The 25,507-nt window shown below is 40.2% G+C and overlaps 1 protein-coding gene across 3 annotated transcripts in view; it reads left to right on the forward strand.

The window, feature by feature from the left end:
- Nucleotides 1-1,418: 1,418 nt before the first annotated feature.
- GNG2 (G protein subunit gamma 2) overlaps nt 1,419-25,507 on the forward strand; it is a 120,891-nt gene continuing 96,802 nt past the window's right edge. Inside the window, exons 1-2 of one of the 3 annotated variants that reach the window (XM_058739046.1) lie at nt 1,419-1,501; nt 19,582-19,623. The gene's annotated coding sequence lies outside the window, so the exon portion shown is untranslated. Of the gene's footprint in view, nt 1,502-1,688; nt 1,935-19,581; nt 19,624-25,507 lie in introns of those variants that run through there. The other 2 variants (XM_058739045.1, XM_058739047.1) reach the window with 2 other exon arrangements.

Genomic DNA, 25,507 nt, shown 5'->3' on the forward strand with positions numbered 1-25,507 from the left:
TTCCATTGGGTTGCAGGAGGCAGTGGAAATCTGTGTCCAATCTTTCTCCCTACCACAATCCTGTTTCTTGGTGGCTCAAAAGCAGTTCCTTGATTTTAATCTTAAAACAACCCATTTTGTAATTTTCTGATGTTAGTGAGTTGACATTAGGGTCCTTTTTGATAAAAGATTTCCAGAAAGAAAAGTGAATTCTGTTCTTGGAACGTCAAAACAAAGAGTATGCTGGGACCGTGTCAGAACATTTCCTATTTAGTAAATTCTGTATCTTCAGGTGCATGTGGCCTCAAACTGCCGGAGGGTTAAAGCAGGACTGGATTTAAACAGGTGGAGTTGGGGAATTAACTCTTTTGCCTGGGGAGGATTAGCTTTCTGGGCACTGAAGCCTGGAGAGAGGTTTCTTAACAGCAATGCTTGGACACTGGGAAGATTTTCTCCTGCCCCTAGGCCATGTTTAATCTGTAGCTTCCCCAAAGCACCTTGTATTGGAATTGAGGGGAGGGTGATTCACAAACTGAATAGATTGTCGCCAAGAGCATCAGAGTTTAGTGATGAATATACTGATGGTGGGGAACTCAGAAACCAAAGACTGGTCCTGATGTGGCTGCTGACTCTCAAAAGTCATCTCGTCTCAGAGCATCCACGTTCTCTAAAAAGAGCTAACGTGTATTTAACACTTCCTAAGTCCCGGGAACTATTAGCATTTTGTGGCCATCTCCTGTAACCCTCACATTTCTGCTGTGGGATGTGACTGTAATCCTTTCCATTTTGCAGATGAGGGAATCGAGGGACACGGACGTTAAATAATTCACCCAAGTTCATATAGTCAGTCATGACAGCTTGGATTCAAGTCCTAGTGGACAGACTGCCTGCAGTCTCTACCCTTACCCATAACATGATACCGGTCCTAAAGCCCTAAAGCAAGGGGGAAAGGATTAGAGGGTCATGAGGGTCCTTTCAGCCCTACCAGTGGGAGTGGGTGGGGGCAGGGGCAGAGTTCTCTTTCTAGGCTGGGAAGGCATTCAGCTCCCCCCCCCCCCCCCCCCCATTCCTTGGCACCTCTGAGAATCTTTTGGGAATATGTCTTCACTGTCAGGCTACAGGTAGCAGTGCAGGACTTGGTTTAGCACTTGTACCCCACAAGGATACTTATCAGGGCCATTCCTTTCTGAGCATGTGGGTTAATAAGATCTCCGTGGTAGTGGGACCTTGGACAAATTAAGCTGCTGGCATGTTGGCCACAGAGCAAAATGCTGCAGCGAGAAGCTGCAAGCTGCAGGCTCCCAGCTAGCTGCCTTGAAAGGGACCACAGTAAATCAGGAGCAGCCATTGAGGCTGGTGCTGGATTTCAGGGCCAGCCCCCCGCCAGGGGCTGCGGACCCCCCAAAACCAACAGCAGCAGCACCATCAACGACAACTGGCCGGTGCAGGCCGGTTGCCGGGAAGCCGACTGCGTGCGCGGAAGGGGGCCCGAAGAGGCGGTTGCTGGAAGCTGCTGTTAGAGGTGAGGGAATGAGAAAGGGGAAGGAAGGAACAGAGGCACCAGGGGGACTTGGAACAAAGGGGGAGAGGGGTTCTGGTCACACTAGTGTGGGCAGCGCAGGAGGAGGTGAAAGCGCTAGCTCGAAAGAGAGGGAAAGAAGAAAGCAGCCGAGAGCCACCAAGAAGAGGAGGAAGTGGGAGATGCGCTGCTTCCTGTAGAAAGCGCGATGATTGAAGACAAAGCTGGGTGGGGACTAGTCCCTGGGCTGCAGGCGCCGCTGCTACACACGCACAGCGCACAGCGCGCAGCGGCGGCCGCTCCGTGGCAGCTCCTACTACTGCTGGGCTGGGCCGGGCCGGGCTGGGCGGGCTGCGCGGGCTGCGCCGGGCTCCCCTGCACACATCGGCTCCCCCGCAGGAGACCAGCCGCTCTCCGACGAGCCGCGGGCGCCCAGGTAAAGGGGCCGCTTTGGGGCTCGCTCCTTTTTAAGCGAGAGAATGACCACCGCCTGCGGTTGTAAGGGCGGATTTCTCAGGGAGGATGGGGGACGTTGCTTCGGGATCGGTGGGGGGAAAGGATGAGAGGATGGGTTCTTTGAGAAGGGCTGTTGAGAATGGCCAAATTCGTGGCACATTTGCTTTTGCGTTTGTTTGGTTTTTGTTGTTGAAATCATCGTTGGCGCTTCGCTTTGGCGATTCGTCAGAAAAACACCCTAAGTGTTAAGAAGCCGTTTGCAGAGTTCTCTTGGAAGAAAAGCGGGGCTCAGTTGAAATCAACTGGGGCTGTGAAGCTGTGGGCTCATCATCTGAGCGTTGCAGTCCCCTCGTCTGAAGGGTGTTAAGTGGTGGAAAATGTTCGTTGCATTATCTTTCTTACATACTGCACTGAGGTGTCTGCTGTTTTGCACTATAACGACTGTGATTTAGCTGTTTTTTTAAATTATTGTTATTTATTTATTTATTTATTTATTTATTTATTTATTTTTGGTTAAATCCTTTTGTACTCAGAATTTGCCAACAAGGGCTGGAATTGCGTATGTGAGGGGCAGTATTTGTTTTAAAAAAACGGTGTCTTCCTCCCTCTGCTCTCTGTGCAGCTGCTTTCTGGATAACCTCAGACAGAGCTACCATTTGCTAGTAGGTCTCATCCTAAAGTTGCATCCTTTCTCATAGGAGTGTGGCGGGTTTAACTTGTCCAGAATCAGATATATATGGATTTGATGTTTACGTGGATTTTATTCATCTGTAGGTCAAGATGCATGTTAACCTTAGTGAGGGACAAAACGTGAAAGTGGAGCTCGGTTATTTCCTTACCTGTTTACACCCAAATGGTAAAATCAGAATGCGATTTTTGTTCTTTGGTTATCTTGAGCAATGGATCCTCTTAATGAGAGTGCCCGTGACTATGACTGGTTCATATTTATGAACGACCTGTAAAAGTACACTAAATAGGTCTAATGGATTGGAAATGAAATTGTGAGATGTCTTTGGCAGGATATGTAGGAGAAAGAGCATAAGACCCTACTGAAGCATGGTTTTAAAAATTAAGCTTTGTTTCCAATGGAAAGCGTGGGTAAGCAATAAATGGTCATTGATGAAAGGTTTCTTCTTGAATGTTTAGAATGAAGAGAGATAAGTTTTCAAAGGAAAGAAAGAACTGCTTATAGTAAGGTAAAAAAAATAGTAAAAAGGTCGTATTTAGATATTCAAATTCCTAACATATAGGCTTTTAAACACTAAATATGCCGTTGAGAGTGTATATGGCTCCTCATTTCTCACCATTCTCGGTTATGAGAAGCTGTAAGGTCTGCTTTTTAATGCCATCTTTCTGAAATTGATTTGGCTTCCCAAAATTTGTGGGTAGCAGCACATGTTCAGAGATGAGAATCTTTAGGTGCTAAAGGAAAAAAAATGTCTACTTCTCTGAGGTTACTTATTAAATTAAACTTGTGCTATGTCTAAGGGGCAAAATATTGCTAGTGTTGAAACCGTAGAGTTTCCCTGTGGAGTCAATGAATTTAATCAAACCTGTAGGCAAGCCAGGTCATTCCATGTACTTCACAATTACACTCCCCATTTGCCTCCTAAAGAATAAAATATGTAAAGATCATCTTCCAGGGGGAGATGTAGGGTGGATCTTGGATCCAGAATGCCCCTAACTTGGATCCAGTTTTGTGATCAAGCTGCCTGTCACTAAATGAAATAGAAAGTTGGGAATCTGGGCTGTATGAACAAGGATGGGGCTCACCCTTTGGTACTTACTCATCTTCAGGCTGTATTCACTGGATCCTGCCAACACCCTGCTTTATTTGGGGATGTGTAGATAATCTGTGTTATTCTTCGCTGCGTTTCACAAAAGAGTAAGAAAATGAAACCTTGGCCCTTAGGCACAGCACAGGAGAGTCAAGAGGGCCCCCTGTTCTCTTTTAGAAAACAATTAAGAGCTGCCTATTTTCTGCACAGCACAAAACATTTCCTTAATTGTTAAATTCCAGCTTGAAGCACAACATCAGTGAGTAACAGCAGATCAGCCACTATGATGGTAGAAGGTTTAGGAAAAAGATAAAAATTCTTCTATGCTGTAAAACTGGACTATTTCCACTTGTTCTGGCCATATGGAATATTGAAAGACATAGTGTTTTGCCCAGAGTATTCAGTGGCTTTTGAGGGAGTCGATGGACACTGAAATTTTAATTGTATGGGTTTTTTTTCCTGCCATATGGCCAATGGCTGAGTGGAAACATGACTCCATTATTTCGTGGCCAGCCCTGGGCCTCATATGGTGGGCACATAGTGAATGTATTTGGTTGACTGACTTTTTTAGCCTACTTCAGAAGGCAGGCCCAACTTTTAAGTATAAAAGCTCTATCGTCAAAGCAGAAAGCCAGTTCAAAAAGACAACTGTGGGTAGAATAAAAGAACATCGTGGAGTGAAAAGAACACAGGCTTCGAGAGTCCGGCAGATCTGCCTTTGAATCCTATCCCTGGTTCTTACTACTTGACCTGGTACGTTAATGTATAAACCTTAGTTTCTTCGTTGTAAAGAGAAGTTAATAGTACGTAATCAAGGGTTTCTTTTTGTTTTTGTTTTTGTCTTTCATTTTGTTGTGTTTTGTTTTTGCTTTTGTGTGTGAATAGGGGAGTGCCTGCTGTGTGGTAGGTACTCACATGGCATTTTTTCTTCATGGGTGACATAAGGGAAAACTAGTATATTCTCGACCTTTGCCGCTAGCTACCTCCAAGGTTCCAGGAGATATATATATATATATTTTAATTGGAGTAAAATATATATAACATAAAATTTCCCCTTTTAACCTTTTTTAAGTGTACCATTCTGTGGCATTAAGTATATTGACATTGTTGTGTAACCGTTACCACTGTCCATCGGCAGGGCTTTTCCATTTTTCTCAAACTGAAACTCTGCTCCCATCAAACAATAAGTTCCCATTTCTTCCTCCCCACAGCCCCTGGCAACCGCCATTCTACTTTCTGTCTCTGACTTTGACTACTCTGGGTACCTCATGTAAGTGGTATGTCTTTTTGTGACTGGCTTAATTCACTCGCCATAATGTCTTCAGAGTTCATCCATGTTGTAGCAGGTGTCAGAATTTCTTTCTTTTTTTAAGCTGGATAAGATTCCTTTGTGTGTCTACCCCACACTTTGTTTATTCATTCATCTGTTGGACACTGGGGTTGCTTACATGTTTCACCTAGTGTGAATAATGCTGCTGTGCACATGAGTGTACAATTATCTGTTTGAGTCCCTGCCTTCACTTTTTTGGGGTACCCAGAAATGGATTTGCTGGATCAAATTGTAATTCTGTGTTTAATTGTTTTGAGGAATGGCCATACTGTTTTCCACAGCGATGGTACCATTTTACAGTCCTACAGCACTACGTAAGAGTTCCAAATTCTCCTCATCCTCACCGACACTTGTCATTTCTTGGGGGTTTTTGTTTGTCTGTTTTTGATAGTAGCCATACTAATGGATATGAATTGGTATTTCTTTATGTTTTCAATTTGCATTTCCTTAAGGATTAATGAAGTTGAGCATCTTTTCATGGACCTCTTGGCCATTTGTATATCTTCTTTAGAGAAACGATTACTCAAGTCTTTTGCTCATTTTTTAATTGGATTGTTTTCAAGGAGACATTTTTAAATGGTGGGATCTCTTAACATGGTGCATCATAAAGATCATGATGATTGTAATATTTGTACTTAATCTCTTGCATATACCAGTATTATCTCTGCCCAAGTAAAATATCTCAGAAGTAACTTTTAAAATCAAAAGGAGGGGCGGTGCCTGGGTGGCCCAGTCAGTTAAGCCTCTGACTTCAGCTCAGGTCATGAATAAGTCTTGTGGGTTTGAGCTCTACATTGGGCTCTGTGCTGACAGCTCAGAGCCTGGAGCCTGCTTCAGATTCTGTGTGTGTGTGTGTGTGTCTCTCTCTTCCCCTCCCTTGTTAGTACTCTATCTCCTTCTCTCTCTAAAACACAAAATAAAAAACATTACATTTAAAAAAAAATCAAAAGGAGAAAGTAAGAAAATCTGTATAGCTCCTGGTAATTGGTGATATCAAGGACCTGATAGTGAAATCCAAACCCGTATTGTAGACAGTCACACCAGTGAGCTGGCTGGTCAAATGTAGACCAGGCTACTACAGAGGAGGCCCTGGGGGACTGTTGTTCCCATGTTCTTCTAGTCTCTTCTCATTAGCTGGATGAGAAAAAAAATGTCCAATAGTTAGCAGGGTCAGAAATAAGGAAGAGAATCTAAAGTACTAAATTGTTCTTCAGCTCTTTATTTTATTTTTTTAAATTTCTTTATTTATTTTGAGAGAGAGAGAGAGAGAGTGTGTGTGCCTGTTGCATGCATGCATGAGACAGCAGGAGAGGTGCAGAGAGAGAGGGAGAGAGAATCCTAAGTAGGCTCTGAGCTGCCAGTGCGGGGCCCGACCTGGAGCTGGAACCCAAGAGCTGTGAGATCGTGACCTGAACCGAAACTAAGAGTCCAACCCTTAACCAGCTGAGCCACCCAGGTGCCCCTCTCCAGCTCTGCATAATGGAGAGGATTAACCTGTGAAGAAGGGGCTTTGGTAGTTAAACGACAATAGATTTCTGAAAAAGGTTTCTACTAATGAAATGTGATGCTGATCTAAATTTCACTTTTGAAAATAGGGAATCCTTCTGTGTTTCATTTCCCACTGCAGATTTCATCCCTGATTCTGAAACTGGTGAGGCAGGGAGTGGACAAGGCTTGAGAGGAGCTGGGTGGGAAGATGAAGGGGGATTCTATTAAGAGCAACAATATCTGAGATTTATGGTGTGGGAACAGAGGTTGACCTTGAATGGTTTGAAGAACTCCTGAATGATCATATGTGTATTTCTTATAATGCACTCTTTGTGTTGGTTGGTTGAATAATGAACCTCAGTTTGTTTAATTTGCAAATCTATTTATTCTGCATTTACTTGGAGGATCCATCACTGGCTTTACTAGATCCAGGTGGAGAGGGGAATTACAGAGCTGTATTAAGACTTAGTTCCTGACCTTTGACATCGTAGAACTTGTACAACTGAAAATGACCTGGGGATGAGCCTAACCTGTATCAAACCATCCATGATGGATAATAGAAAAGGCCTAGAATTTAAGTTACCTTTCTAGATTTGCCCAGATGATTAATACCTTGCCTCCCAATTCAATCTCCATTTCACCTCCCTCCGTCTTAGGGCAAACAGACAGAGAAAGTCTCTATAGTTTGTCACTTTTAAAATTGTTTGTATAACCAAATTTGTTTAAAAAGAAGACCATAAGTGTTTAAATTTAACACCCTGTGTAACGTGTAAGTATGCAGTTTCTGTGTTCAGATTTGTTCAAATGTAAAGATGCCATGTTGGAATTGCAATTCAGATTTTCAGGTAAGAGCATTAGAGATATATATGTTCCCCCAGACTCTTATGTTACAGAAAACGAGTTATATTTAATGGGAATCGATGTTCAAACAATCTCTAAGGGACTTCATTAAACATTAAAAAAGAGGGAGTTCAATCTTAATCTCGAGTGATAACATGTTTCTTAGAAATGGTACCATTTTATACCAAGGTTTGAGATAAGACAAGATCAACTCTTTTATCTCTTGGCAAATATGTGTAAACAGTCAAGCTCTTTAAAGGAGAGGCTTGGGAAAACTAGGCCCTTGACCCCTTCCTCCCTGTTGCTTTGGACTTTCCTTGCCCTCCTGCCAGCCTGGTTGTCAGGGTCAGACCTTTCCACAATCCTCTCCTCCAGTACCTGGCACTCAGAGCTAGTGAAGAGGGTCTAGAAGCTGGGTTCTACTCCATGTTCACTGCAACATCAGTAGGGCCATTGCTGTTCTCTGAAAACCCTTTGCTTCTTTTTTTTTAAATTTCCTATTTTACTATTCCCTGTGCATTTTCAATAAAACCCTTAAACCTAAGTCCCACTACTTTTATTTATTTCAGGTGACCTCACCTTCTGTTTATCTGAAAAGGTATATATTACAGGCTTCCTCAACCTCATTACTTACCATCTCAAAATACCTCTGTGTCTCCACTCATTCTCTTCCCCTGTCTTCTTAGGTCAAATTAACACAGCCTTTCATTCAAGCTGAGAGTAAACTCTCTACTTGGACTCTCCATTCCATTTCTTTTTACTTTGTAGGGGACTATGTTCTGACAATAAGTCTATCTCTTTCACACGTATTTGGTTTCTTATCTTTATTGGCCCTCTTCTCTTTGCCTGCAAATGTGATTAGTTCATGCACATAAATTAATTTAAAATTAGATCTGCTGCCAACAGAGCTTCCCCTTGACTCTTATAACCTCAACGAACCTGTTCTCTTCTACCTGTTGGGGAAGAAAAATAGTTTTCCCACTATCCTAAGTTCTCATCTGGGAACCCTGGAACAAAAGGCCGATTAGTGAGAGAAAAGCAAACATACTTATTAACATGTATACCTCATGTATACATGCAGGATACCCAGGAAAAATGAGTAACTCTCAGAGGTGGCTTAGAATTCCGGCTGAAATACCATCTTCAGCTAAAGGCAGAGAAGAAGGGTTGGAGGAAGCCAGTTATGGGGGAGGTGACCAGGAAAAGTGTGGTAAATAAGAGTGAGATTAAGATAAAGCAGATTTAAGTGGATACCTGTCCACTGAGTAGAGTCTCTAGGGATTTAGTCATCCTTCCCTTTCAGGTAGGAGAGGGAGGAGGCACCCTTATAAATGGAGATTTCCTTTATAAGTGTAAATTTCCGTTACATAAGCGGTAACGTCTAGTCTGTTTTCAGAATTTCTCCTGTGTCTGCTGTTTCCCAAAGTATCCTGTTCAAAATAATCTGTATGTCAAAGAGGTATATTTTGGGGTGGCACATTCTTCCACCCTTCATAGCTCTCTCAAGGCTCCCAACTTCCCCACTAACCCCCAAGTTATGATCCCTAAATATGTTTGTTCTCAAGATTTGGTTTTTCTGCCTCTCAATTTCTCCCTCTCCCTTTATCAAATCCTTTTCTATGACTTTAGTCATTGTCACCGTGCAGGTAAGTTCAAATGTGATCCTTCATCCTCATCACTCATCCACTGCCAAACTTGTGCATCAAGCACCCTGCAAACATTCGACCCACTGAAAATGAAACTCACATGTCCAAACCAGTGCTACTATTGCCTTTCCCCACCCAAAACTAGCTCCTACCGGATTCCCTATTAATGATACCCCATTCTCTCAGTCCCTCAGTTATAAAAACTCAATTTCAGTTTTCCTCAACAAACAGCCCAAGTTGTAGCTGGTCCCATAGCTTTTTGCACTGTGATTGGGAACATATCTTGACACTATCTACTCTTTTCCACATTGATAGCTGGTGTCTTAGTCCAGGCCCTCCTAACTTCCAGCTGGACTGGTTTGTGTGTGTTCTTTCCTCTCCCTAGAATAACCTTCCTACTTCCCCTTCCACACTTCACCCCACAGTGTTACTTCTCTGAATAGCCAAATTCCATCTGTTCTGTAAGACTCAGTTCCAATGCTACCTCTTCCACGAAGCCTTCCTTGGTTTCTTTCCCCCCCCCAGTAAGAAACAATTTTTACCTCCCCTGAAATCTTTTGTTCTTTCATCATAGCAGTTAGCACATTCTAGTGTGTATAATGGCAATCTGCCTTTTTTCCCCTTCAGCCAGCTCTTTGAGGACAGTGGCCACGCCCAGTTTCATCTTTGTCTTCCTTATATATAGCACACAAATACAGTTATGGGGGTTTTTTGTTTATTTGTTTTTAATTTCAGCTTTACTGAAGTATAATTAACAAATAAAATAAGCCATTTAAAGTGTACAGTGGGCTTATTTGATACATGTATACATTGTGAAAGGATCCCCTCCATCGAGATAATTAACACATCCCTTACTTCACATATTATTGTGTGTGTGTGTGTGTGTGTGCATGTGAGAGAATATTTAAGCTCACAAATGCAGTTTGTTTATAATTCATTTATTTACTGAACTCTCCTTCATCACTTATTTTTTGATGCAGACTGGGCTAGATACTTTAGGAGCTCTCTAGGAGCTCATAAACTACAGGGGAAACAGACAAATGCTGATGTAATTATAACCCAGTTGGTCATTCGGTCCACAAGCCTTAACTGAATGTCTGCAATGTGCCACGTGTTCTTGGAGGGGCCAGGGAGACTTGGATGAACGAAACAGGCCAGTTCTTTGTTTTCTTGGAACTCACAGTCTAGTGTTGGGAGAGGTCCAGTAAACACATAAACAAGTGGCTTTTAGATCTGGCTGCATGTTCAATATCACTGAGTGGTACTTTGAAAAAAATACCCAGGTCCTGGCCTCAGCCCAGGCTAATTAGATCACAGCCAGCCAAGTTTGGACCCCATTGACAAGAAATAAATTATAATACAAGAAAATATCAGGTAGTGAGAAGTGCTGAGATGGATGAAAATAGAAACAAGTTGAATGATGGAGATTATACATACGATGGTGGTGGTAATGGAAATGTACTTTTGTTGGGTAGTCCCTGAAGATCTCTCTGAGGAGGTGACATTTAAATTGAGCCTTGGCGAGGAGCACACCATGTGAGGATGTGAGGATGTGGGGGGTGGGGGCGGGTGAGAGTTCCCAGTCAGGTCTTAAGGATGAGATGAAATTCAGAGCCAGTATGTCCTTTTCACATACATGTATAATAATCTCGGAGTCCCTAGGTGGCTCAGTTGGTCAACCATCTGACTGTTGATGTCAGCTCAGGTCATGATCTCATGTTTTGTGAGACTGAACCCTGTGTCAGACTCTGTGCTGACACTGTGGAGCCTGCTTGGGATTTTCTCTCTCCCTCTCTCTGTCCCTTCCCCACTCACGTGCATGCACTCTCTCTCAAAATAAATAAATAAACTTAAAAAAATAATCTATGAAATATGTCTTTCCTCTACAGAAAGCCACTTTTCCGTTAAACTAGGCAGTCTCCAAATGTAGCACACTTGGCTGCTCCATTGAGTACCTGGTCTGGGTTAAAATTTATTCGGATCAAATTGATTTACACAGTCAGCAGGACTACTTTGTTTCGTTATATTTTTCTACACTGCAATCAGCACTACAGGGCTTGTTGTCTGGACTAAATGCCAATGTTATTGTTTAAAATAAACCTTAGGTACTTGGTATTATCTTTTAGATGAACAAAGTAGAGAAAGCAGTGATTTTTGCCCTTAATTCTATTGGGAGGAACCAAGGAAAACCTCACAGAGGAGCCATTCGGACCACATAGAGTCAAGCTCTCACTCATGGTTGAATGGGTGAAAATCAACACATTTCAGCAATCAAGTTGAGAACTAGCATTTGCTGGGCATGCTGTTTGTGCCCCGTACTTTGCATACATTACTGTTTGCCATTAGTTTTAAAAAATAACCCTATGAGAAGTGAACAGAATTTTTCTATCAGGGTACTTTTGGTTGCTGGTAAAGGAACACCCTACCAAAATGGCTTAACCAACAGGAAATTTGCCTCAAGACCTCCTAAAAGAAGGGTAACTCCAGAACACTGTTTTTAACAACCTGCATTCTTTCCTTCCTCCTGTTCTGACATCCTCCACAGTTGGTTTCTCTCTTAGACTGTTCCCCTGCCGGTGCTGACATGGCTACTACAATTTCAGAATAACAGGAAGATTTCAATATCTGAGGCACAGTGAGGTGACCGATTCCTTTTCATGTACCTCTTATTGGTGTTACAGAACAGCTGTCTCCAGCTGAATCCCCCTCAGAGCTCACACGCTTTATCTACGGAAGTGAGGCAGACGGAACCCCTGTGATTGGCTGATGTGAGAGTTTCCTCCTGGGGCCACGGAACAGCGTCTCTGAAGCACATGGTCACCAGACCCCGGAGAAAAGGTCTGGTTGTGTTAGCAAAGAACAAGGAGTTGATGATTAACAAGTAGGCAGTCAATGGAGTCTAACACTATTATTATTCCCATTTTATAAGTGAAGCTATCAAGGCTCAAAAAAGGTAATTGATATTTCAAGAGCCCACAAGTTGGAGTTGACCAGTGTTTCCATGCATTTCCTTTTGAAAAACACACATACACACATAGACAAAAAGCTTGTTTTTGTTAAATGGTGGTGATATAGGTAGATGGGAGAAAGAATCCTGAAAGAAAATACCAAATGGCTAATACAAGACTTAGTAAATAACCTTCTAACCAAATTACTCCAGAGGAAAATACATCAGGTCCTGTAAAGCCATAAGAATGTCATTTAACTTATAATATAAGAACAGGGAGGGGGACAAAACATAAGAGTCTCCTAAATGTGGAGAACAAACAGAGGGTTCCTGGAGGAGTTGTGGGAGGGGAGATGGGCTAAATGGGTCAGGGGCGTTCAGGAATCTACCCCTGAAATCATTGTTGCACTATATGCTAACTAACTTGGATGTAAATTAAAAAAAATAAATGAAAACTTCAAAAAAAAAGAATGTCGTTTAATTTAGACAACCACTCTTGCATTATCTGCATTGTAAAAAATTGTGTAAATATATATATGTAACATATATATAAATTATATGTTATATATATGTTACATACGTATAAATATATGTTACACACACACATATATATATACACACATATATATAAAATGAGATTTCCTGCCTGGTCAGTTAAGTCAGTTTGATGTAAATAAAATCCACCCTGGGCCAAGACAGGCCCCAGAGAAGCCAAGGGTTCTCTATGTGTGGCGCCTGTCGGACTTCAATGAAAACCTTGTTTTCTCTAGAGAGGTGTGTATTTTGTTGATTACGGCACCTGTAAGAGAAGAATGACTAATCTCTGGAATTTCAGATTATGAGTTGTTTCGAAAATTGGTTTTCACTTTCCAACTCTGGAGGCAACATGCAGTTCTATTATCGTTGCCTTTTCTTCGTGGTTCCTACTTTCCACTTTGGCATTGTATTTCAGAGGCCACGTGTGTGAGGCAGCCATAGTGAAAAAAGGGAGATTTCAGCGGAATTGCTGTCATTACAGTGTTTTGACTGCTTGCCTTGAGGTGTGGTTTCTTTGCGTTCTCATCATAGCAGACTAAGTATTAATAGTAGGAGTACCTTTTCTATAATAAATGATTGAGTGCTTCCTACTCATAGTTGCATTTTTAAACACGAAAGTAAAGTTAATTTCTAGGCTTTGCCAACAGAGCTCTATTTAAGAAGGGTATTTATCTGATCTGTACAGAACCATATTAGAAAAATTGTGAAAAAACTTAAACAGGAAAAAAAAAACCCATCCTTTTTGAGTCTTTTTAGAGAACTGAGCTGATCCTTTGCTATTAAAAAAAAAAAAATCTCATAAATGATGACTGTGTTTAGGGAACATCATGGTGTATAGGCATTCAAATAATTTCACTAAGAAAAAAAAAACCCTTGATATTGAACAGCCCCTAGATTTTCTTTTAATGAAAATAATACAAAAGTTAAGTAAGAAAAAGTGAAAGCTTCTAGGTAAAAGACAAATGATGTGTTTTTTATTATAAGTCTTAAAATAATCCTAAAATACTGTAGTGTAAAAAATAATTTTCTGTGGTGTCTGGGTGGCTCAGACAGTTGAGTGTCTGACTTCATCTTAGGTCATGATCTCGTGGTTTGTGAGTTCAAGCCCTGCATCGGGCTTGCTGCTCTCAGCACGCAGAGCCTGCTTTGAATCCTCAAGTCTCCCTCTCTCTCTGCTCTTCCCCCACTCACGCTCCCTCTAAAGAAAATAATAAATAAATGTTAAAAAAATAATTTTCTAAAGCTTAATACACAAGTGAGCATAGTTAATTAAAGGACACCAGTTTGGAATCGGAATCTCTAAAGCAAGTTACTTTCTATGCCCCAGTTTCCTCATCTATAAAATGGGAAATAATAATGACAATACCTACTTCACAAAATTGTCAGGAGAAAATTATATAATGTGTTAAAATGTTCATTTAGCAGAATGCATCACATAGTAACTATTTAGAAGTTTAACTATTAATTACTGTAATTACTACTGTTACTACAAAGCTGGAATTAGAGTATCTTTTATTCTGTCCATGGGATTCTTACCAAATTCTAGCAGAAATCACTGCTATGGACCAATAGCAGTCACAGACACAAAGAACTTGGAGTAAGGAATCACTTGAGGAAGCCTATTTCCCTGGAATAGCCAGATGTCGATGTTTTGACTTAAGCGCCAATCTCAGGCTTGCACTATTTGTCCAGTAATCCATGTACTTAGTCATACATATTTCCAGTTTTCCTTCCCAGCTCACGAAAGGCTTACACTTCTCTGTCCATTTAGTTAGATGTAGCCACATATCTTGTATTAGCCAGTGAAATGTGAGCATAAGTGCTATTTATCACTTCCAGGAAGAAGCTTCTAAGAATCAGGGTGTGAGTGCATTCCTTGGCAATTGGTGGTGGTAGGAACACAGAAATGGGGGCTGCATTCTTAAGCCTGGGTCTTAGAGTAAAGACAACCCAGGAATGGTCTCTCCACTGACCCGCAATGGACATGTAGTGGGAGTGGGAAATAAGCTTTGCTGTCTTCCACCACTAAGATTTGGGAAATGTTCATCACCACAGTATAACCTAGCCAATTTATCCCTTCAAACTCTAGAGGAAGAGTATATTATTGGTAACAGTGCATAAAATGTGTAGCTATTTGGAGACAGTGATTTTTAGTGACTATTTTGTGTGTGTGTGTGTGTGTGCGCGCGCGTGTGTGTGTTTTATATGTTGTATTATATGAAAGCATCAGGAGATAGAGTTTTAAGTTAAATAGATTTATAAGTTTCCATTTAAATTTTCTTTTAAAATAAGGTTTGTTTCCAATTCATACTGAGGAAAGCCAACATACCAAAATTACCAACTGTGCTTTTTTTTGGAGAGAGTCAACCATGATGCCAAAGTCAGGACTCTGAATTCTAAGCCCAATACTATCATTGGAAAATTGTCCTTCTCACTGAGAGCTTACCCCGAATGGTGCCTTGTGAGGCAAAGAATCTTTCTCATAGACTAAGCCACACCCATGGTCTTTGTCTCCAATAAAAAAAATGGTCTTCCCTAAGCCCTATTGCGATGTTCTGGTTGTAAACAATGATACTTATTACATAGCGTGTCTTAAATAATATGTATTGAATAAATGAACAGAACAGTCCAATTTTTCCAAATATCTGGACTCTTTCATGTATGCATTTAAAAAGTCAATGTCTTTATTTTGGACGTCAGTTTAAAAACATCTTGGTATTAAGACTTAACATTTATTCTTTTGTAACACTTTACATGGGACCGATCATGTACCCACAGATTTAGGCTATTTTATTTGCTATTTTTTTAGTGATGATTTTATTTCACTTGATTATTTCATTTGGGTCTCTAAAACTACATTATGAAATACCTTAATTATTTAAATTAGGAACAGATTAATTATCTCCAGTGTACAAACTCAAATTAATTTCATTATTAACCCAAGTTTTAAATTGATTAATGTTGGAGCGTTTAAGGAACCAAGTGGCGTTTTTTTTTTTTTTTTTCCTTAAGGAGAAAGGCATATTTGATTTGATGAATCTCTCTGCATCACACCAGTTATGCTAATAGGAGCGAGAAATTTGCAAGAAAACTTTGAATAGCTTTTGTAAACCACCCAGAAACCTGTGTGTCTGGGGCTTCTGGGAGAACAATCTGTGAGTCATTTTAAAAAACAAACACATCTATAATCACAGTGCATGTTGTTACCATGGTAATTAGGCCTGTTGAGTTGGCTTGCTTATGTTCCTGTCAAGGGAAGAGGGGGAGAGAAACTGAGAATTCAGAGCTTGGACTATCAGCTTCTATTTGCCTATTGCAAGAGAGAGTTTAGGGGGATCTTGAAAACATACTGGCGTAGTTATCCTTAGAGGGGAGTGAAGAAACTCTGGCATACCTCCTTGGTTATTGAATATAAGTTAGCCGTATTAGTGTCGGGGGGGTTGTGATTCACAGGGGAGAAAAGGACCATTTGACATTCTCTTGGGGGTAGAAGGGGGGAAAATAGATCCTTTATCTGATACATAATTACATATAAGTCTTTGAGGTCTGCCTGGGGAAAAATGTCTTGCACGCCAGTGCACAAGGCTTTAATGATCTTCCAAAAGACATCACATATCACGGGCATAATGTTATTGCAGATTTAAAGGATCCTTAATGCATTATTCTAATATGGGTAGAGACTGGTTTTAGTGAGGCCATTGTTTCAGAGCTGATCCCCAAGTGGATGAGGTATCTTTATTATATGGAGTAGATTTGACTCCTTTATCTTGGTCAGTCATCTTATAATACGGGCCCATGGGTCACAGAGATTAGAGAGGTTATGTGAGCTCCACTCCAGAGGAAAGTAAAATCAAAACATAACACTTGTTTGATGGACAGTCAACACAGTTGTTGGACCAGTGGAATTACGTATGGTAGGGGTGAGTCATTATGATTCTATGTGGGGAGAAAACAACACCCTTATTAAATTAAAGGTATGAGTGCATATAAAGCTGTTTTTAAGAATGTTTCTAAGTTTACTTTAAGAAGTCTAGATATCTTCTCAAGTGGATAATTATAATATGTTGACTAGAGTTTTATTTTTTTAGAATATTCCTCAAGCAGATTTTAAAGCAGATTTTATTTAGAGCTAAACAACTTTTCCTTGTTAAAACTGTTTTTCAAAAGGCTTGAAATAAAGTGCCTTGGTGCATGATGAAAGGGTCATAGCAACTCAGGGAGTTTGTGTGTAGTTTATGCCCTTGAAAGGATATATTAACTACTTCTTGAAACTGTGGATTTCATTTTTTCCTCTCCTATATGGAGAGAAGTCACACGTCGCTTGAACTCCATTCTGTGCTATCTTAATTTTCTTAACATTATGAAACGATGCTTAACAAACTTTTTTTTTCAGATAATCAAAGTAATTCACGGTGATTATTGAAAATTTGGAAAATACTTAAATTGCCAAAATACTTGAGTTGTTAGTTGAACTGCACGTAACAGAGACTTGACTTCACCGTGGGTGACAGAAGTTATTTCTCTTTCACATAATAATTCAGAGGTATGGGTAGTCCAGGGCTGGAAAGGTAGCTCTGCTCCTCAAGAACATCCAGGGACCCATGCTTTTTCTATCATGTTAGTCCATCACTCAAGCATGTTTCTCTTGGTTTATGATCTAAAGTAGTAGCTTGCCCTAAGGATCTCACTTATCACCAGCAGGAAGGGACGTAGTTGGAAAGGGGAGGGCATGGCCCACAAGTTGACATTTATCACTGTTGCAGTCTTCGCATTGAACTTTGTCTCATAGCCACACACCTCGCAGCAATGGAGGCTGGGAAAAGTAGTTATCCTTGACATCTATGTTCCTAGCTGAAAATTCTATTATAAGCATAAAAGAGAAGAGCAGATGCTGGACATATCTAGCAATTTCTGCTACTTTCATTATCCTATAGATTATAGGATAGAAGAGGTAATATGCTGTTTACATTTTGATGGATCTTCTTCCAGTCATTTTGTAGAATAACCTATATCAGAGAGATTATAATATTTACCAGAAAATAATATTTGTGAAATAATGTACTAGAAGAATATACATGTGAAAATATAAAAAAGAATTAGAGGGGCGCCTGGGTGGCTCAGTCGGTTAAGCGTCCGACTTCAGCTCAGGTCACGATATCGCGGTCCGCGAGTTCGAGCCCCGCGTCGGGCTCTGGGCTGATGGCTCAGAGCCTGGAGCCTGCTTCCGATTCTGTGTCTCCCTCTCTCTCTGCCCCTCCCCCGTTCATGCTGTGTCTCTCTCTGTCTCAAAAATAAATAAATGTTAAAAAAAATTTAAAAAAAAAAATAAAAAAGAATTAGAAAAAGTATATTTGAAACATATGTTACAAAATTGAGGTCATACTATATGTAGTTTTGTATTTTTTCACATTACTTTATATCATGTATATTTTTCCTTATTTAAAATTTTTGTATCTGTTTTTTAAAAAGTTTTATTTACTTACTTTGAGAGCATGAGCATGGAAAGGGCAGAGAGAGATAGAGAGAATCCCAAGTAGGCTCTGTACTGTGGGGCTTGAACTCCCAAACCATGAGATTATGACCTGAACTGAAATCAAGAGGTGGATGCTTAACAGACTGAGCCACCCAAGGCTCCCCAATTTTTTGTATGTATTGTTTCAAAGTTCCATCATGCAGAGTTTTTATTTTACTCAGTAGGCTGAATTACTGGTATTTCGTTTGTTTCTAACACCTTGGTAAAAATTGTCTGCATTTTGTATTTTTTTTAATAAAGTCAAGGAGTGATATCACTAAGACAATGATTGAGAACATATTTGAGGGCCTTGATAAATAGTGCCAAACTGTTTTCCCAAGAGGCTGCTAGCACCAGTAATGCATGAGAATGCTCAGCTCCGAGCATCCTTGGATAGGCTTATTTTACAAGCCCCACTAATCATCGTTATCCATAGGTTTCATTCTCTGAAAATAGGTTGTTTTTGGCCCTTGGCTTTTTTTATTTCTTTGCTGTCATTAATCATGAGATAATGCTTTCCTAACAACTTTGGCTCATTGTAAAATGTATGATCCACTTGAGAAACTTAACAGAAACCCATGGGGGAGGGGAAGGAATAAAAAGAAAAAAAAGAGGTTAGAGTGGGAGAGAGAGCCAAAGCATAAGAGACTCTTAAAAACTGAGAACAAACAGGGCTGATGGGGGGTGGGAGGGAGGGGAGGGTAGGTGATGGGCATCGAAGAGGGCATCTTTTGGGATGAGCACTGGGTGTTGTATGGAAACCAATTTGACAATAAATTTCATATGTTAATATAAATAAATAAAATAAAATAAAATAAAATAAAATAAAATAAAATAAAATAAAATGTATGATCCCTTCTAACCATCTGGGAGCTGGTTGGGTTGTGACTGTAGCACATGTGCCAATCTTAAGCACTGTGAGATCTTTACAGACACTGATGTTCATGGGTCTTAGGACCCAATGTGATTTTCGTTCAACATCCTCAGAAGTCATGGTGGCCAGGGATATGCGTGTCTCTACTTCTAAACAGACCACAGAAACTGTAGATACTAAAGATGCTTTTATAATTGCTAAATTGTCTAAATCTACCCTCTTAAAGGGCTAGATACACACAAATGGAACTTCAGCTCTGTCCAGGACACCTAAAGCAAGAACCTTTCCTGCCTCTGCCGCTTTGGTCCGTTGGGAACAGATTGGGTGAGGTCAAGAGAAAGACTTGTTCTTAGTCATCTCTGTCACCAAGAACTCTGCTTTCCTTAAGTTCCCAAGCTGACTTTGTATTTTCATGGTTTCTTGCAGGCCAGGGAAGTTCACAAAGAAAGAGACTCTTATTTCACATCTGCTTCTTAAAAGAAAAAGAGTTAACAAAATATTTGTTTCTTGGTTCAGAAATGTAAACCTGTGAGACCCTCTGCCCTTAGAGCTATCCAGCCATTACCACCAAACCCTATTTACAGAAACACCCATTTGCCTGTTCAGCTCTTATGTATCATGTTATTTTTCCTTTTTATAAAAAAAAATACATTTTCCTCTCTGCTTTCTCAACAGCCCAGATCTGCCAGTGAGCCTCAGGCTTTGGGAACTCAAGAGGTAAGAATTATAAAATACTTTCTCCTAGGATTTTCTTGAATCTAACCAGAACTTTAAGCCGAAAAGAGTATCTTAACTGATCCTGTAGATGATTGCATTTGACGTGTGATGTTTATCAAAAAGAAATATCCATAGAGGCTTTAGTAAAATTAACATGATTTCAGGATTTAAGGCAAGCCTGGTTATCCTTGATGATAGTTAAAATCAGATTTCTCACCCAGATTTTCTTGTTCTCTTCTAAAAACCTGAGTTGGAGAGCCTTGGAGTCATAGCCTTAAAATGTATTCCTGTGGCACTATACATGATTAATCGGTTGCAGCTATTGAAGACATACCCTGTGCAAGACAGACGTCACAGTAGATTAGATCAGAGAAGGGTAAGCCCTGTTCTTAACAGATTGGTTGTAGACGTTGTAAGGGTTTTTTTCCAGCAGCAACAAACAATAATAACGAAAGGTCAATCTAATGCTGTAGGGGTTTCTTCTTAAAGAAGCTAACTTGGCTTTTGAAAGTAGCTAAAGCCATTTGATTCTGGTTGTAGACTTGAACGGTCACCATATTGCTGAGACAGGGATAATGTGTTTGTCGGCCCCAACCAGTAGTCAGCAACTTGGATTTTTTTCCCCTATTTTAAGTTTATTTATTTATTTTGAGAGAGAGAGAGAGAGAAAGAGAGAGAGCAGAGTAGGGGCACAGAGAGAGGGTGAGAGAATCCCAAGCAGGCTTTGCACTGTCAGCACAGAGCCTGATGCAGGGCTCAAACCCACAAACCGAGAGATGATGACCTTAGCTGAAACCAAGAGTCTGACACTTAACCAACTGAGCCACCCAAGTGCCCCTTTCCCCTATTTTAAAATTTAACCTCATTAGGAAAAATTTCAGGCATATTCCAGTATAGAATAATATAATGAACTTCCATGTCCCCACCACTCAGTTTCCATAACTATCAATTCGTGGCCGATATTGTTTCCTTTATGCTACCACCTATTCTCTTCGTTGCCCGTTGGATTTTATGTCAGTGGCTTGAATTTGGTTGTTGGATTTTTAATTATTTATTTACATAACTATTTAGTGGTTACAGAAAAGTGCTAATAAAAAATACTGACAGTTTCCTGGAGCTGGTCTTTCATCCATTTATTTATTCAGCAAATATTTAGTATTTTCTACTATTAGAAACTTAGGATAAGAATCTCTAATCAAGAGCTTATTAGAAGAAAGGCCTGTGTAGGTATGCTTTTAAGACCATATATAGCTTTTGCTACCTCATAGTGAAGTTCTTTTGGATTTAAGTACTTAATATCTTGCAAGAGAGTACTGAGCCATCCCTACATTGTACCAAATACAGTAGCCCCCCACCTTATTTGTGGGGGATATTTGTGGTTGACCAAGCACCACTGGGACTGTGGAAAGCAAAATCACGGATAAGGCAGGGACTACTGTTGTTGTTGAAAATGAAGACTCTCTTATAAGTATTTGATGTTCTCTATCTGATGTTTGTGTTGATTTCTTTCATGTTAATGCATGTACTTAAATGCTTCAAATCAATCCAGGCAGAGTTTCTCGATGGGAGTTGCTGGCATGTTGAATGGGACAATTCTTCATTGTCCTTTTTGGTGTTCTTGTCCTTGACTCACAAAAGGCCGGTGGCATCTTCCAGTCACTGTGATATCCAGAGCACCCTAGGAAGACACTGGGAACTACTGTGTCTTTGCACACAATGGTAGAGCGATTATTTGTCACTTATCATTCTCGCAAGCATTTTTGCCTCATGCAAAATGATTGATTTCACTTATGCTCAGTGGTTCCTTATGTAAGTGGTCCCTGTGCTAACAAACTAAAGAAAGAAACTAAACCAAGTAGATATGTAAAGCAAAATAGTGTTTTGCACTGTTGGAGGGATTTTGAGCATATGTGCTCTAGGACCAAATCTGTTTTTTTTTTTTTTTTTTTTTTTTTTTTTTTTTAGTCTATACAGAGAAGCAAATTAAACATTGGGTAAGAAATGGTCAAATATTGGGGTTTAAAGCAAAATACTACCAAGGCAGCATGCAAATTGAAAGCACAGCAATGATGAAGGATATATTTCATTTCCTGTTTGGTGTTGTAACAAATTATCACAAACTCAGTGGCTTAAAACAATACAAATTTATTACAGTTTTGCAGGTTAAGTTCTGTAGGGATCTCACTGGGCTAAAAGCAAAGTACTGACAGAGGCACCTTCCTTTCTGGAGGCTCTAGGAGAGAATTCTAGAGAATTCTCTATCTTCAAAGCCTATAACATTGCATCTCTGTATGCCTTCTGTATCTCTTAACTCTGAACTCAGATAGAAAAGCTTCTTTGATTTAAGGACCCCTGTGATAAGATTTGGCCCACTGGCTAATCCAGGATACTCTCTCCCTCTGAAGGTCCTTAATTTAAAGTCCCTTTTTCCCTTGTAAGGTTACATATTCACAGGTTCCAGAGGTTAGGACGTGGACCTCTTTGGAGGCTATTATTCTGCCTACTGCAAAGTAAAAGAGATTAGTTGTTCAGAAAAGTGGAAAGGCGGCAGGTAGCAGAGGTAGGATTATCTAACATTCCACTGTGTAGGGTTGAGCAGGAGTTAGGGTTCCTGAATTGCTGAAGCAAGTTTTTGTCTTGATTCTGGAAATCCTGTGTTATAGATACAAGCCCTAAAGGCTTTGGGTTTTCTTGGAGTATTTGTCATTGGATCCAGTGGACAGGTTGACATCCCACAGCTCCTTTCTTGGCCAGACCTTTTGGTACTATGGGTGTGGCCCCTGGAGGGTGTGCTATTTTTGGAGTTCCTCCAGCTTTGGGGAGTTTGCCCACAGTGTGTAAGTTCCAAGGTCTTTGAATAGTACCAAAGACATGTGAGATTTTTATTTATGCTGTTATGTCTGTGTGTCATATTATGCTATATTTATTAGGCTCTAAAATGTGGAAATTGGAGGAAAAAATAACAATATTTTAAAACCTCACTGTAGAGGTATTTCTTATAGCTAATTTCTAAGTATGGTTTAGTTTCCATCATCCATCAGGTAGGTCATCCCCACAAAGTAAGAAACCATTTTTTGCCTACTGAGTGAAATGAACCACTGGCTTATTTTTTGAAAATTCTCTCTGGAGGACAATGTAGCTGGAAATTTTTGTTGGAGATTTTAAATTTTTTCGGCTACTTTTTGTAGCAGGCCCCCTCTCTATTTACTTCTAGACACTTCCGCAGTGCAGATCTGAAGACCAAACCTAGGGCTAGCAATCGGGTAACAAACCACCCTGATTTGTCTAAGACTGGGGGTTTCCTGGGACATAGAATTTTTGATGCTAAAACTGGACCAGTCTTGGGAAAATCGGGACAGTTGGTCCCCCCACCATCTGTCTAACAAATGGCTCTAGTGGAAAGTAGCTGTCATGTCAATGAATTACTAAAATAGAAAAATTTTTTAAAGATTTTATTTTTAAGTAATTTCTCTACCCAACGTGGGGCTCAGACTTATAACCCTGAGATCAAGGGTTGCACGCTCCACTGACTGATGGCCCAAATAAAGGTGCCCCCGAATAGAAATTTTGATTGCATTAAATAATGACAACTCCCAGGGTTTGGGGTGAAGAGAGGAGCAAGTCTAACTCTTGGAAAACCTGTATCCACATTAGCATGTTTGCTCAAACCAACTTAAAAACAGCAACAACAACAACTCTCAGATTCAGAACTAAGAAGAACCTGTGACATTTAAGAGGTGTTACATTTCATGGCCTTCCCTTTTAATTCCCCAGTGTTACCAGCACCCTCTTATAAGATGCCTCTGATGAGCCCATCTTTAAAAACTTTGTTACTGAAGTGACCACAGTGCCTCACTGCTTCTTTTTCAGCACGTCAGCATGTATGGAAATGATAAAACCCAGGTTTCCCTAAACAACCCAGGGCTCTCTTAGTTTGAATTCTGTCTCTTGTATGACAAAGTTGGACTTTCCCACCTGAGAGATAGCATAGACTGTTCAGAAATAGAGAAGTATTAGGAAGACTCTCTTGAGTGTCCGAGGAGAAGGGATTGGAGTGGACGATGTGCTCGAGTCTCACCCAGCTCTTGATGCTTCCTGACTTGCCAGCTGTAGAGTGTGAGCTACTTGCCCTGATCCAAGTAGCTGCATCTGGGTAAAGACTCTTGCTCAGTCCTTCCTCCCTGCTTCCATAAGACACTGCACTGTGTTAACCATAACGAGACCGAGTGAGAAAACGGGAATACTGAAGGTCCTGGGGTCTCTTATTTTATGTTTCTCTAAACCACTGGGACAAAGAAGGCTATAAGTGTTCTTGAAAGAATAATAAATTAGCTCCCCCAGAACAGGTACTTGACTTTCAGGAGCTGGCACTTTCCCTCCTCCCCTTTTTATTAAATGTGCTTAATTGTTCCCTATCTTCTGAACTTTCCTTGTTGATAGTATAAGGAATTCTCTTTCAATATCTTTTTTTTAATCCCAATAGATTGAGCACTATCAGTCATGGAGGTACGATCTGGGTTTCTGAAAAGGATTTGTCTTGGATAGAACTGTAAATTATTTTGAGATCTACCTCAGCCCCCTTTTTGGGGTTCCTTCTAGGACAACCAATCCCGGTTTCATTTTGTTAAGACTAGCATCATTTCAGCTTCAGACCTGTGCATGCTGGTTTTTTTGTGAATCAAAAAAGTTACAGAAGAAATGAAAGCATATCAAATCATTATGCTGTCATTTAAACCTAGATTTCTTTTATTCTTTGCCAGAGAGAAATCAGAGAGTAAATGTAAATAAGAGGTCCAAATGACTACTCTGGGTGCAGGGTTCCTTTGAGGGTAATAGAAATGTCTTAGAACTAGAGAGAGGTGATGGCCGCACAACATTGTGGATGTACTAAATGCTCTGGGATTGTACACTTTAAAATGGTTAATGGCTAACTTTGTGTTATGTGAATTTTACCTAAAAAATACTTTTTTTCAAGTGACAAAAGATGGCTTCTCCCTCTCTGTAGATTCTGGAAGCCATCTTAGCCATTTTAATACACTCATGTTAAATTTCTAGACCAAAATTGTGATTGTATCCTGCCCCACTACTCAGAGAAGATATTTAGACTTAAAAGTGTCTGCAAGGCAGACCTAATGAGGAAACTCTTAAAAAGGTGAAGGAGGAACAATTTTGAGAGTTAAGACACAAGTTGTTTATTAAGATGTATAGTTTTTGTTACTAGATTATAGACTGGCCTAGACTTTGCAAAGTTGACCACAATAACAATTTGGTTTTTTAGTGGAACAGTTTAAAACACTGGACTTTCTTCTGTCTTTCACGGGATAGAACTTGTGTTAAGTAGGTTGGATAGTTTTTTAATATCCTGTGGTCGCAGACTGCAGGTGGATATGATAAAATGGAAAGAGTCCAGATGTGATAACTTTAATGAAATGTGAGCAGGTAACAAATTTCAGATACAGAAATGTCTTTCATTAAAACATCTCCTTAGACATTCCCAAGGGCTGTCATGTGATCAAAGTCTGATGGGGACTTGTTTTAAGGGATGCTTACATAAGGGTTCACACAATCCTTGGTTTAATTATAAAGCTTTAAGGTTTTTTAATTCCTTCTAGATTTAGAGGCAACCATTTTGACCTTTTCTCAGAGATGTAACTAGACAACAAGTAACAGCATGTAGCCAGTGCACAGCACCCAAACTTCATAACCATTGCATCATTTTTAAAAAATACCACTTAAATCAGTATTTTAGCTTGGCATATGCTGCCATGTAACCTTTAATGTCTTAGAAAATATCATGCAACCCCCCAACTGTAAAATAGAGTGGTTCCTAGAAGCCCGGCATCGTCTGCTGTGAATAAGGAAGTGTGCCTACAAGAACAGCGGT

The sequence above is a fragment of the Neofelis nebulosa genome, chromosome 7, assembly GCF_028018385.1.
Source record: "Neofelis nebulosa isolate mNeoNeb1 chromosome 7, mNeoNeb1.pri, whole genome shotgun sequence".
NCBI classification, from domain to species: domain Eukaryota; kingdom Metazoa; phylum Chordata; class Mammalia; order Carnivora; family Felidae; genus Neofelis; species Neofelis nebulosa.